Consider the following 13,174-nt stretch of genomic DNA (forward strand, 5'->3'; position numbering starts at 1 on the left):
CATGCTGGGACACACCCTGGATTTTGCTGTCAAACTTTCCCAGCTCTACTATTTTCGGTTACTAGAGCCCTGGACAAGAATTTTAATCTCTCTGAGCTTTTAGTTTTTTCATTGGTCAAGGCTTTTCTCACTGCATTACATTTGAATGGGACCTGTATCAGTGGCTTAAGATTCATTGATATTCCCAAGGTGAGGAATAGCCCAAAGACCAACCTGCAAGAATTTGGACCATGCCAAGTACAGACTACATGAAGGCTTTGCATGCGTTAGTGGTGGGGGCTCCCACTCTCACGTTAGGTTCTCTCCTCTGGCTGCCTCTGGTCTACGGCAGAAGCCTTGCCATGCTTGAGTGACAAAGCAGATTGTTTCCTCCCACTTCTGTGGCTGCTTAGGACCCCTTTCTCTATCCTAGTTTCACTCTGATTGGCAAGTTCACTCAGAGTGAAACCTTAGCAAAACCTCAAGGTTTGGCTTAACTGCAAAGTGGTGGTTGATATCAGATTCATACCCCAGAACCAGAAGACCACTCGTGAGAAATTTCGTAAGCACGGGACTGTGGTTTATGTCAAAATCAGCCTGTTGGAATGAAGCCATTTAATATCAGGTGGAAATACAGCATCATCGACTAGAACCCTCAGGCCCTGGAACCTCTTAACTCATCACCAGCAAGTGGGCTAAGCACTGGGGAGGTCGTGACCAATCCTGTTCCCTGACAATCATCTGAAACGACTAAGCTTACATCAAAAACAACATTTAAGTATGTCATCTCAGGAAAAGGGAGGCAGGGATAGAAAAGTCAGGGCTCAAGAGTCAGATGGGCTGTTGTTTCAGACCGAGTTCTGGTTCCTACTACCTGGGGACCCCAGTTGACCCCCAGAACCTGTATTTACTTATTTGTAAAAAGGAGATAATACCAACTGCATGAATTTGTTAGGAAAATTAAATCCGGGGAGGGCCATCACGTCACCCTGAACGGAGCTGGAGAAGCAGTTGCTCAGAAATGGCTCCTTTTCTAGCCATTTTATAAATCTATGGAGAGGTCAAAAGTAGCCCAAGGAACTGCGGTCTGTCTTCTTCGCAAGCTGCGTCACTATAATTTATGTAACTGTTGTCATGAGCTGTAGCAAACTGGAACAGCCCCAGTCTTTGGATTCTGCCATAAATATGGGCCTGGGCTATCTCAGATCCACAGGTTTGTCTCTGAGAGTTCTTCCAGAGCGTGTGGACTCCTCTGCAGTCAATATGACAAGTGCAGAATTGTTCATAAGATGCAGACTTTTGAGAAGGCAGGTGTGGGAATTGGGGTGGGGGGGGCAGGAGCGGCAAGGGGACTGGTAGTTATTGAGCATTTTTTTTTTGTGCTTTCAGCTTTATACCTTAATCTTGCAACTGAGGCTTTCAGAAGTTAGTGAATTGCCCAGTGTGGCACACATGGTAGGTGGCAGGTGTGTATAATAAGTTCAAGAGGGGCTCATCTGGGGAGACCTGGGATACAAGAAGACACCTCTTAAATTTTGAAATCTATATCAGAGAGTCATGTGAGTGGCTCCCTAAGCTCCTACCAAATATAGGCCACTAGAATCCAGGCCTATTGTTGTGGGCGTTTTCTTCTCTATTATGAGTTTGGACAAGATAACGAGTGAAGCACTTGGCACATGTTAGGCATCAGTAGTCGGGATCCCTGTGTGAAGCATCACAGCTAGTCTCAAACACTGAGATTTCCCTCCCTGAGGGCACAGGATAAGGGTGCAGTTCCTTGCTTCCCTTGACAATAGGCCTTGCTGTGATTTGCTTTGGCCAATGAAATAAATAGAAGTGAAAGTGCCGTGGTTCACCCCCAGCCAGTGCATTCACCCTGACCCCTTCCCATGCTTTAGCAACGTCCTGATGGAGGCTTTGTCCTCCCAGGGCCCTGAGTGACCACAGTCAGCAGAACTTGCCTGCTGAACATGTGAGGGAGTCAGAAACAAACCTCTGTTGTTATGTCACTAATATCTTGGAGTTATTTGTTATTGCAGCAGAATCTAACCTATCTTGCCCAGTACAAATCCTTTGTTTCTCACGAAACTTCATAGCTATATTGTTTTATTCATCGGCGTATGCACGCTATGACTTCGACCTCCTTACTTTGGTATTATAAGCTCTATTGCATGATAAGACAATCAGGTTTAAAGTGAAGCAAAGACAATTACATGGCACAAAGGGAATATGCTGCTAGAGTAAACCATTACTAACACCTGGCCCTAAATTTGCTCAAAGTTTTAACTAAGGCACACAGAAAGCTGTGTGGAGATCATCTCTAACTCCTGGGCAACTTTTATATATTTGTTTGGAAAGGTCTTTTGCCAGATGGTTAAAATGTTCGTGCTTCTATTTTGTTTTAATGCAAACTGACATTTCTTCATCTTCCTGCAGTGGGTTTCTTTTATGAGGTCGTGCTTTGCATTTTCATAGAAAGAATTTCTGACTCCCCATCAGGAGCCCACCCTGTAGTTTCTGTGGGAGCTGGATTGGTTAACCGCTCGCTTCAGTTTTAAGGCGCCACAGGCAGAACCAGACCATCGTGAACTTCTTGATTTATGCTGTGGTGGAGTCTGAGAAGCCAGAGGGAAACAGGAAGGAACTTTTACAGGAGCCCCATGGAGAGCTGGGCCGCAGCGCTGGGGTCCTCTTGGTGTTCAGGAGGCCGCTTGAAGAAAGCTGTACATATTTGCAAATGGTATTCTTGCTCCTTGTGAAGAGCTCGAAATGGACACTGAGTCTCCATGTTAGGAGCTTTGAGTATAGAAATATACATCTAAATATAAATAATATGTAAAGATCTACAAATAATAGCAGAAATAGATAAAAATCATAAATGATCCCAAAAATAAAAATAAAATAAATAATTCATAAAATAAATAGTGCCACCAGTTTATCATAAGCAATTTGTAAATATTATCTCTTTTTATCCTCACCATAACTCCATGAGTTAGGGGTTGCTGCCTTTTATACAAAGAGGAAAGAAGTCTATTTTAAGTGATAGAAAATCACACGTGCTTTCACTTAATCATTTAGCCCTGCATTTGGTTCATATGTCCGTATGTAAATATATCTGGATGTACACTTTTGAGAACAAAAGCACGGAAATGCCTTCTCTTTCTGAGCTCCCTTGTGACCTATGTCTGTTCTCGGTTCTTTGAAAACCACAGTCTGCAGGTCTCTGTGATTTTCCCAGTGACCAGCACCAACACACCACTGTCTGGGTCATTATGGTGACTGCAGTGGCCAAGGAAGTGATATGAGGTCGAGGCGAGCCTTAGTACTTGGTGTACAAATGATGCTTTTTGCTGGTCTGGGGGGTTCCCCTTGGGCAGGCTGCTGAGCTCTGGGGGAAAGTTCTTAGCTTCCCAGCTTGTGGCCATGGGTTCGGGTTGTATGTTTCTCTCCTTTGTTGCCTCACTGCATAGAAATCTGTCTAAAGCAGAAATTCCATGGGAAATATAGTTTTATCTCCAACTGAATGCTCCCTTCAAGCATTGGTAGGTAAAAATGATCCCAAAAGAATTTTTAACTTTTGATTACAAAGTGATAGCACCTTTCTAATAACTGTTTACACTTAGAAAATGTATTATAGTCTACATTTTATTACTTAATAATTATAGATACCCAATAGATGGGACTCAGAAGTATCGGCATATTGTCAGTAAGAAAATAAACAAACTAATATCCTGTTTTGTGACCATTCTCAACATTCTTTGAAATGATCACATTGCCACTTACCTTTGTGAATGTGACAATCCCAGCACTTAGTAGTTGCTCAATAAATGTTACCGCTCTTCTCCGAGAAAGTAAGGCAACTTTCCACTCTTTGAATTGTTTTTGCAAACTCCAAAAGTAGATAGCAAAATGCAAGTTTCAGGTTTTTTATTACAAATTATCGTTGTTATTATTTTCATCTGATCAGAATACAAAGGTCAAATTTGTGCAAGGAAACGTGAGTTTAGAGATTTGAAGGAATGTCATCTGCTAGTCTGGTTCTTGACCTGTTCTGAGAATATGTAGCTCAAATTTACCTAAGTGAACTTATTGAAACTTGTGGCAAAATCGGGACATGTTGTCGGTACTATCCAAATTCTAAACTAATGAGTCGGACTCTTCCCTGTGTGAGGAACCCGATGTTAGAGTGTAGATAAGGAGTTTCTGTGACCTGTAACAGAAGTCATCTCTCTCCACTGCATACTCCAGAGCACACAGAAGCCCCATGCCTGAAAGGGAGGATGATGAGAGAGCCAGCTACCAAGGCCCCCCAGTGGACACTGGATGGATAGGAAGGGAGGGGGAGTGGCACTTTGGAGGTGAGAGAGCAGGTGTCCTGGCGAAGTGTGAATTCATGAGCTTTACGGAACAGCCTGGGGAAATTCCATGAATAAGCCCTTCAGTTGAGTCTTCAGAAATGACACAGGCTGGTGATTCTTTCTCCCAGTCAGAAGCGTATGAAGCGCGGAGACATTTGGAATGTTCTCAGAAAAGCTTGCTTCTTCTTATGTTCAGAGGAATCGGGCAGGAAGGAGATTAAATGGACAGGAGAGGAGAAAGCCATTCACATATCATAGAGTTTGTCTCAGCAAACATCACTGTGTTTGACAGATGGACTAGATGTTTTGTAAGCAGCTCTCAATTTTCAGAGCCCATTGGGCTGGGCCTGGAAGACAACTTTAAGATTCCTCATCTCACCCCTGTGCTGGAAGAACAAGCTTGGGGAAAGAGTTAGACAAGAGGAAGGAAGCCAGAACAGAACTCCATGCTGAACAGGAAGCTCTGAGTGATGGGGATTTGACTCCATGTTGGGTGAGGAGAAGAATTACCCGCAGCTGGTCGTTGGCCCATGGCAAGGCCCTCTGGTCCTTGGGTTTGTAGTCCCACTGAAAGGGGACAGTTAAATTATTTATACCAGCACTTTCTCTGGAATTTGGCAATTTCTCAACTCTCTCTGTTACAAAGAAATCACTCAACTCACCTCACATAATGTGCATGGGGACTAAGTGATGCTCAACAGCCATGCCGTGGAAAGGACAGGAAGTGGCAGGATATTCTGGACCCAAGGACACCTAGGGACTCTCAGCAGGAGGTGTTCATGAATCTTTAGCCTCCCCCACAATGCATCCCAGCTCCCTTTGGCTTCTCTCCTCCATTCTAGCTTCTTCCCCTTCCTTATCACTTCTGCTTGCTCTTAAGTCGGACTTATCCATCCCAATCTTGTCTTCTTTGCCCCTTCTCTACATTATGACCTCACCTGGTTACTACTGTTGACTTCCAGGTTTCGGAAAGAGAAAAATCTGATAGGATCAGCTCATCTTCCCTTGCTGTGCTGCTGGTCAGGCTGTGCGCTAGCTGAGCACAATCCCAGTGTCCACCTCTGAGCAGTCTAGACTTGTAAATCCAAGCAGAGCCTGTGCATAGGACACTTCAAGGTAAAAAGGAATCAGGGCAATGCATTGCTTTGGATGTTTTCTCCAGCATAATGTTGCGAAACCACAGCTAGGGTTGCAGCCATGGGCTTTTCAGTTTTAGGGCCAGATCAGATGAGTACAAGGTTTGCAAAGCACTGTGGGTCTGGCTCTGGGGCAGTAGGCAGCATCGATGACCTGCTTCATCTTCCACTGCGAACGACGCTAAGGCTAACCTCTTCTTGGCCATAAGCAAGTATCATCCGAGCCTCTGCACGAATGCAATCAGAAAAGTGACAACCTAAAGAAGTGCAGTGCTTTCTTTGGGGGTTTCTTTCTGAAAGTAAAAGGGGATTTCTAACTTGATCCTGTGGAGACCACTTTAGTTTCCATTTTTCTCAGATGACAGCGTCTGCAGGGGGGCTCCTTTCACTGTGGGTACATCATTTCTCAGACATGTGGTCCATGTTTGGAACCACGTACTACTTATTAATTACCACAATTAGTACTTACTGTGGGCTGCCGAGAGTTCCTCAGATATATTCCAAACATTCAAGCAGAGTTCATAGCCCACCAGACAGCAGTGTCAATAGAAATCCACATCGCAAGCCAGCCTCCATCCTTTAAAGCTGAACCTACATATTGTTCACTTTTTTGACAAAGGATGCTGCCTGCTGGAACATATGTTTTAATTTTTTTTTGTCCTGATATTTAATATAACGAGGAAGTATGTAATTAATTTAATGCACACTGAATGCAGCTGCTATCAGGAATGGAGCCAATTCCATTTTACCTGAATTAGGCCACTTAGGTGTCCTTTCTTTTATAAAATTCATACAATCCCCGTGCTCCCAGTACCCCAATACCAATAATGCGAACGCAGTTTTCCATCAGGAAAGCAGCGTGTGGTGGGTACAGAGACCAGCTCTCCCATTTTCAGTATAGATCTCAGCCATTTCTCAGGCATTTTACTCATGTTTGATACAGAGATATTAATTACTTACCTTACGACAGTTTTCTAATGATTAGGAATAATATTTATAAAGTTGCTGGAAAATGGTCTTAACATTAAAATATCATTATCGCTACTATTCGAGGTACTGATACTAATATATAAAAACAGGAATTCCTTTGAATTAGTGCAGTTACTAAGTGTGTCCCACTCCCTCGGATTTTCAGGCGTGGGTAAACAGATGACCATTTTAGTGGCCTGGACCTTGGGAAATCTCATAGCCTTTGCTTGTTTTTCTCGGGAAGGAGATTTTGAGAAGGCACATTTTCATGCTGTCCGCTATTGCCTTTGGGGGTTATTGTTTCTTCTTGGGCCCCTATTGTCATGCTGGATGTGGGGGCGGCTCAATGGGGGCTTGGGTACTTGAGAAAAGGAGTGAAAAACCCAAGTGAGAAAACTCAAGAGAAACCGAAAGAAATGAACGCTGGAAAAAAAAAAAAAGAGAGAAAGAAAGAGCTTTAGGACTAAAGCGGTTAAGGAACTGGCTTCGACAGGAAGTGGGCAGAATGCTGTTTTCAGTATGCTCATGGGAACTGAGTTGGAAAGTGCTGTGGTGAGTGTGTGTGGAAAAAGGGGGCTTTAATCAAGCTATAAATATCTGTTTCTTTGAAGTTTTATGACCAACAATTAATTTAACTGGAAGGCACATAGAGAGTCGTTTCTTGACTCGGTAGGTCTGAGCGGGGCTGGATCAGGTTAAGATTCTCCTCCTGGGACGCTGTCTCTTCTGATTGTTTCTTCTCTCTCTCTCTCTCTTCTCTCTCTCTCTCTCTCTCTCTGATCTAACGTGTAGCACAGGTGTCTAAAAACAGTCTTGGTATATACTATGTTTCATTTATTCATTCCTTCATTTGTTCATTCATTCAGTTAACTGCCTTTTAACCAGGGCATTATGTGTACAAAGCCTGGTGATACAGCAGTGAATAAATGAAACTCCTGCCCTCAGGAAGCTTTCGTTCTAGTTGAGGAAAGAGAAGTTAAATAAATCAAGACATGTCAGGGAAAGCGAAGTGCTGTAACCTACACCTGTTAAGAAGACAGAGGGCAGGAGGACTAGAGGCTGTGACACTCTAGAGAACCAAGGCCCGTGTAAAGACATGGGGTTAGGGATGGGGGGAGGGAGGCAGCCAGTATGTGCCAAGGTCCTGAGACAGGTGCACACTCAGGGGGACCCAGGACTGCCAAGGGAGCGAATGGGAGAGACAGAGGTGTCCTGCTCAGAGAAGGCATTCGCTCTCTTGAGGGGCTGGACGCGAAGGGCTTTGGAATGATGGTGGAATTCCACTCTGAATGAGACAGAAAAGCCCAACAGGGTTTTACTTTGTTCTGCCAAATGACCAGGCACCAATTCTATAACAATAAACTTCCCCCAAACTTTCCTTTTCTCATATAACAAAACAATGCAAAAAACAAAAGCAAAATCAAAAACCCCCAGTAAGTAGTAGACAGGAATTTCTATCTTTCCGTCTTTCTTTCTTTTTTTTGCTTACCTCTTGCTATGTGCTGACCTCACTGTTAGAAATGTTTGTGATCTCATTCCTGCTTTGAAGCCCTTCCGTTGCTTTTATGAGCATAAATGAACTTGAAGGCTGGCAGGCGGGAGCAACATATACCTTATCCTACACAGGGTGCACGTGATGCCCAGTCTGCATTGATGTGGACTTCGAGAATTTGGAATTTATGATCCTTCAAATTCAGGACTTAGCTGGAGGTTTACCTGTGCACTCACCTAGGAGAAAGCATATACAAAGCAAAGAATACTCTAGAACAATCTGGAGAAGCCTACCCTTTGCAAGAAAGCAGTTTTAAAGTACCCTTGGGCATTTTAGAAGCAGCTACTTACTCAAGGATATTCTTATCTATTCCTTCAAGCAGCTCACCTAAGGACTTCCCTAGATAAAAGCTGGTTTTCTGAAGAGGGTTTCTGCACATACTTGACAGCATTTTTTTAAAAAGAAATGCATAATTCAAATCAGCTTCCTTCTAGGTAGTCCAAATCAGGGGTGTTTACTGTATGTGAGAAAGTGTTTTCCTCCTTGTTCTTGGGTGCAGGGACCTATTTATGACTAATGGAATTCATTACATGTGTGTTTAGTCTACCTATTATTAAGGCTTTAACAATATTAAAAGCCAAAGAGATAGCAGAGAGGGAAGCTTTTGGGAGCTAGGAATAGATTGTACCGGCTTTGCTTGAAAACAGAACAGCAAAATGGCAACCACCAAGCCCGTCCTTTATTTAACATTAATAAAGCCAGATGGCAAGGTCACTTAGCTGTCCCAAAATGATTGGTTCACCGCATGATTGGGATGTGAACCTCTGTTCATCGACATCTCACCAGCGCACAGACCCTATGTGTCTTGCGGGACTCAGCCCCCTTTCCTCTGGAACTGGGTCTGTGAGTTTCGGCAGCAGTTAAGGAAAGAGCCCAGCCGCCACGCTTGTCACTATTTTGTGTAATTGGCCTTTCGCCTGCTCTGACTTAATCTGGCGATGTCCTTTGTCCGGTTAAAGAAATGATTGGCAGGAAAAGACTCGTGGTGGAAACAGTGACATGTTTATGCACCTTCCAAGGACATGATTCTCCCAGGACTGGGGACAAAGATGAGGGTTTTTAGAAATCTCCCTGGAATGGATGTAAATGTTTAAAACACATTCTTTAATGGCTCCAGGACTCCGTAGAAATGGAATCTGGGTTTCAACCCAATACAGCTCCCATCCTCACAGATGGACATACGACTTGTGCCTCTAAATCTAATGTAAAGTGTAATGCTATCTTCTGCTTTACACTTTTACTTTACAATTCACCAGTTATAAAAGAAGATGCTAAGATATTGGTTAAATAACTATCGTATAGTTATTCAACAGACTATTCTGCATTAAGGGGGAAAAATGATGCCTCTAAAGAAAAAAATCAGGGCAAAAAATTATGTTTACATCTATAATAAAAAAAATGTTATGGTGTGTTTGGGAGCTATGGTGTGAGAGGGAGCTATTAGAATGGGAAAGAAAAACTAAATACCAATTTATTTACAGTTGTGTTTGAGGGATAAGGTTCTGGATTTGTTTTTCATTGTGTTTTCTCACTTTAAAAAAATGAGTACTTTTCATTAGGAGATCACAAATAAATATTCAGTGGCTTATTTTGACCCCAAATTTTTCTATTTAATTTAAATGGAGCTTTTGTTTGCATAAAAGTTATGTTTGTTTTAATGAAAAGGAGCCATTTTATCATCCCAGCAGCTCGGCAGCCACACGGACTCATCTTCCGCACGGGCCTCCAGCGCCCAGTGCCACGGCAGCCCAGTGACACCCACAACAAACAGCACGACATTAACTTTACCACAGACTTCCTGTCAGAGGCGAGGGAGGGACCGGAACCTATTTAGTAACTTGAATGAACATTAAAAGGATAACCAGATATTAGTTCTGTTCCTCTTTCTCGGACCATTGATAGTTTTCTGTCCTGCCTGCCCTCCCCTGGGCCCTTCGACAGAGCGACAGGCCTGAAGGAGAAAGGGAAAAGGGAAACTGGTGACTCAGCCAAGAGCAGGCCTCACCGCAGCTTCCTGGCCACCCTCCTCGGTCTCTCCTTCCATGAGATTTGAAAGGGCAGGAAGCTCAGAGCGTTCTAGTATAACGTAGGAAGACCTCAACAAATGAATGAGTCAATGAATAAATGAATGAACACCCAAGAGTCAGTCACTCAGAAGTACTGTGGTAATTTAGACAGAAATTGTCCGTGTATACCTCGTCCCACCTCCTCGCTCCTCCCTCCTGTGAATCCTGAAATTGTCTCCTCATTCATGAAGAAGTTTGCCGCTGGGGCTGCTTTCAGAGTTAGAGGCACGGGTTGATACTTCTCATTTTTGCCAGCGCCCTGATCTGTACTTCCTGAATTCTAAAGAGCAAACAACAGAAAACAAGCAAGAACACACCGCATCTGAGCGCCCCTTTAAAAAATTCATCTAAGATCTTTGGAATAAAAACAAAACCAAAGTTAACATGCTCTGAAAGTTTTTTTATAAAATATATACAAAAGCAAATGTGTAAACTCAGTGGCCGTCTGAAGATAACCTCCAATAGGGAGTAACGAAAATCTCTTTCGTTTAAAGAAGCCTTAAAGAAGCAATCAAGGAGGCAATCAGAGGAAAATAATAGTGTTTCTTTCATTAAAAAGAGCCCGATATTTATTGATCCAATAGGTTTACACTGTGTGTCCCCAGGAGTGCCATTGGCCCAAACCAGATCGGCGTCTGGGGTAATTTTTTCTCACATTACTGCCAAGGGGATTTACCAGATCGCCTTGTCAGCTTCTGAATTCTTTGGGCACACAGGAGGGGTGACATGGTTCTGGCTTATTTCTAAGCCCCTTTGAGGCAATTTCTGGTCCCTAAATTGTGGCAAGGTAATCCTCACAATTCCTTGGACATTCTCTCCTCATCCTCCGCCCCTTCAGTCAGGATGGGCACCCCTCTGGGAGGCTTCACAAGGCCCCAGAATCAACTTAAGGTGACCCCTGCTTAAGAAATGCCTGTTGCCTTGGTCTACCTTTTGTTTTTCTCCGTAGGCCAATAAGACTCTCTGCTCGCCCTCTGGCAGTTCTATTTAGTGGGAGAGGAGAAAAGAGATGGAAAATGGGCCCCTATTGTATATCTGTTTTTTCGAGGAACTCAAAATGCTTTCAGCCATGTCCTTATTACCTCATTAATCCTCATAATATTCCTTACTTTTATTTTGGGGATGGAGAAATTGAGGCACAGACAAAATAAATGGCATGTAGAAGGCCAGAGAGCCAGGCAGCGGAAGTGGGAGGTTGCGGGCTTCTGCCATCTGTCCTGGGCCATCAGTCAGACTGTCCTCTTCAAATGAAAGAGAGAGGGAGGGAGAGAGAGAGAGAGAGAGACAGAGACAGAGACAGAGACAGAGAGAGAGAGCACGCACTCACACTCCAGAGATGATAAAACAAATGGAGCTAGATTTAGTTATCACACACCTAGCAGAAGTCGATCTTCTTGGTGAATGAGTCAACTGTAAATGCCAGATTTTTCAAAGTGGAACCGTTGTTTGTTGCACCTGTACAGGTGCCAGAGGCTGTGCTGGGCTCAGGAATACACAGTCGATAAGACAGAGCAAGACTTTTCTCAACAGAGTTAATATGTAAGATGAACTTAAGACAGACCTCACAAGCAGGAAGCAGACCTAAGAAAGCCTGCTTCCTCTGGCCTCACCCCCACACGCACACACACTACCCTCGCTTCCCGCCTGGATGACTGACCTGTCCTCCTCATGGGTTGCCTGACACTCTCTCTCATCCCTCCTTTGTTTTTCATTCATCAGAGAACTAGAGTCTCCTTTGAAAACCTAAGTTAAATCACATCTTTCTTTTGCTCAGAACCTTCCAAAGGCTTCAGGTACCACTCAGAACTGGCCTTGACCATGGCCTGTGGGCTCCTTCCTTCTCTCTCCTCTCCCAAGTGCTCTGTTCTCACCTCCGCGCCCCCCCCCCCCCACTCACTCTGTTCCTGCTGCACTGACCCCCTTGCTGTTCAAGGTCACCAGGCTCGCTCTGTCTGGAAGCCTCTCCTCTCCTTTCTGCCTCTGCTCAGAGTGCCCTTCACTAACCACAAAGCTAACCCCTTCCTCCCTCTCTCTCACCTTCTAGAAATTCGACTTTAAATTGCAATCTGCTTTCAACACCCCCATCAATACTCCACCTCCTCGCCTGCTTTATTTTTTCTCCATTTATCACCACCATTGAACAAACCTTAGAGTTCAGATATTCATTTTGTTTTCTATCCTCATCCATGAGAATGTAGACTCTAGGAGGGCAGGCATTTGTGTATTTTGTTCACTACTTCATTACCCTCACCAGGAACCTATAGTTGCTCAACAGATATCTGATCTCTTTAAGAGAGAACTCAACTCTCACAGATCTCTTCAGTTAAAGGGTCAGGTTGAAGTTCTTCTTTCTTCTTCTTCATTTTTTTTGTTGTTGTTTGTTTGTTTGTTTGTTTGTTTAACTTTCTTTTTGACCTGCAACTGGGGTTAACCTACCTGGTTACGTGACATCCTGGAGGTACTTGTTGTCGACAGGGATGTACGTGGGGCAGAGGCTGCCTTGGGTCAGTGGATGCACAGAGAAGTCAAACTTGTCTTTTATAAAGAGCCCACGTTTCTCAATAATTGCATAATGTTGTCTTTGATTCCCAGGCCCTCATCCCCAGCTGTTTCCTTAGGCATTTATTCAAGATCTCAGATGCCATTCACAATCCAGCAGGACGCATATTTGTATCTGGCTCCAAAACTTTTTTTTTTTTTTTTTTGGCCCACATCACTGAAACTCATGGCAGAAGATTCTAGCAATTAGCAGAAACTGAAAGTGATAATTTATTGCAACCAATACTGTGATCTGATAGTCACACATTACAAGAGCAAAATCCATATTTTTTTCCCGCCGTGGCACCGCAGTGCTATCATACGCTCTGCATGCTTTCTAATGTCTTTTGTTTGCATTTGGAAAAACAAAAACAAAAACAAAAACAAAAAAAACATAACACTCTCCCACTGAGAACCAGAGAGAGCCCTCTCAGGTTCTAAAAACTATGACATTCAGAAAACATGCTGCGGGGAGGGGCTAAGTTTGCGTGCTAGGGGTGAGGACTGTGCAATTTGATTCTGTTTCCAAACGATCTTTGGAAAGTACAGGACATTTTCTTCCCTTCATTTAGGAAA

At 43.6% G+C, this 13,174-nt stretch overlaps 1 protein-coding gene across 2 annotated transcripts in view; it reads left to right on the forward strand.

Moving 5' to 3' along the window:
• Window positions 1-13,174, forward strand: part of WWOX (WW domain containing oxidoreductase) — an 887,845-nt gene that overhangs the window by 772,404 nt on the left and 102,267 nt on the right. The window lies entirely within an intron of this gene.

The sequence above is a fragment of the Rousettus aegyptiacus genome, unplaced genomic scaffold (assembly GCF_014176215.1).
Source record: "Rousettus aegyptiacus isolate mRouAeg1 unplaced genomic scaffold, mRouAeg1.p scaffold_m13_p_14, whole genome shotgun sequence".
Lineage (NCBI taxonomy): Eukaryota > Metazoa > Chordata > Mammalia > Chiroptera > Pteropodidae > Rousettus > Rousettus aegyptiacus.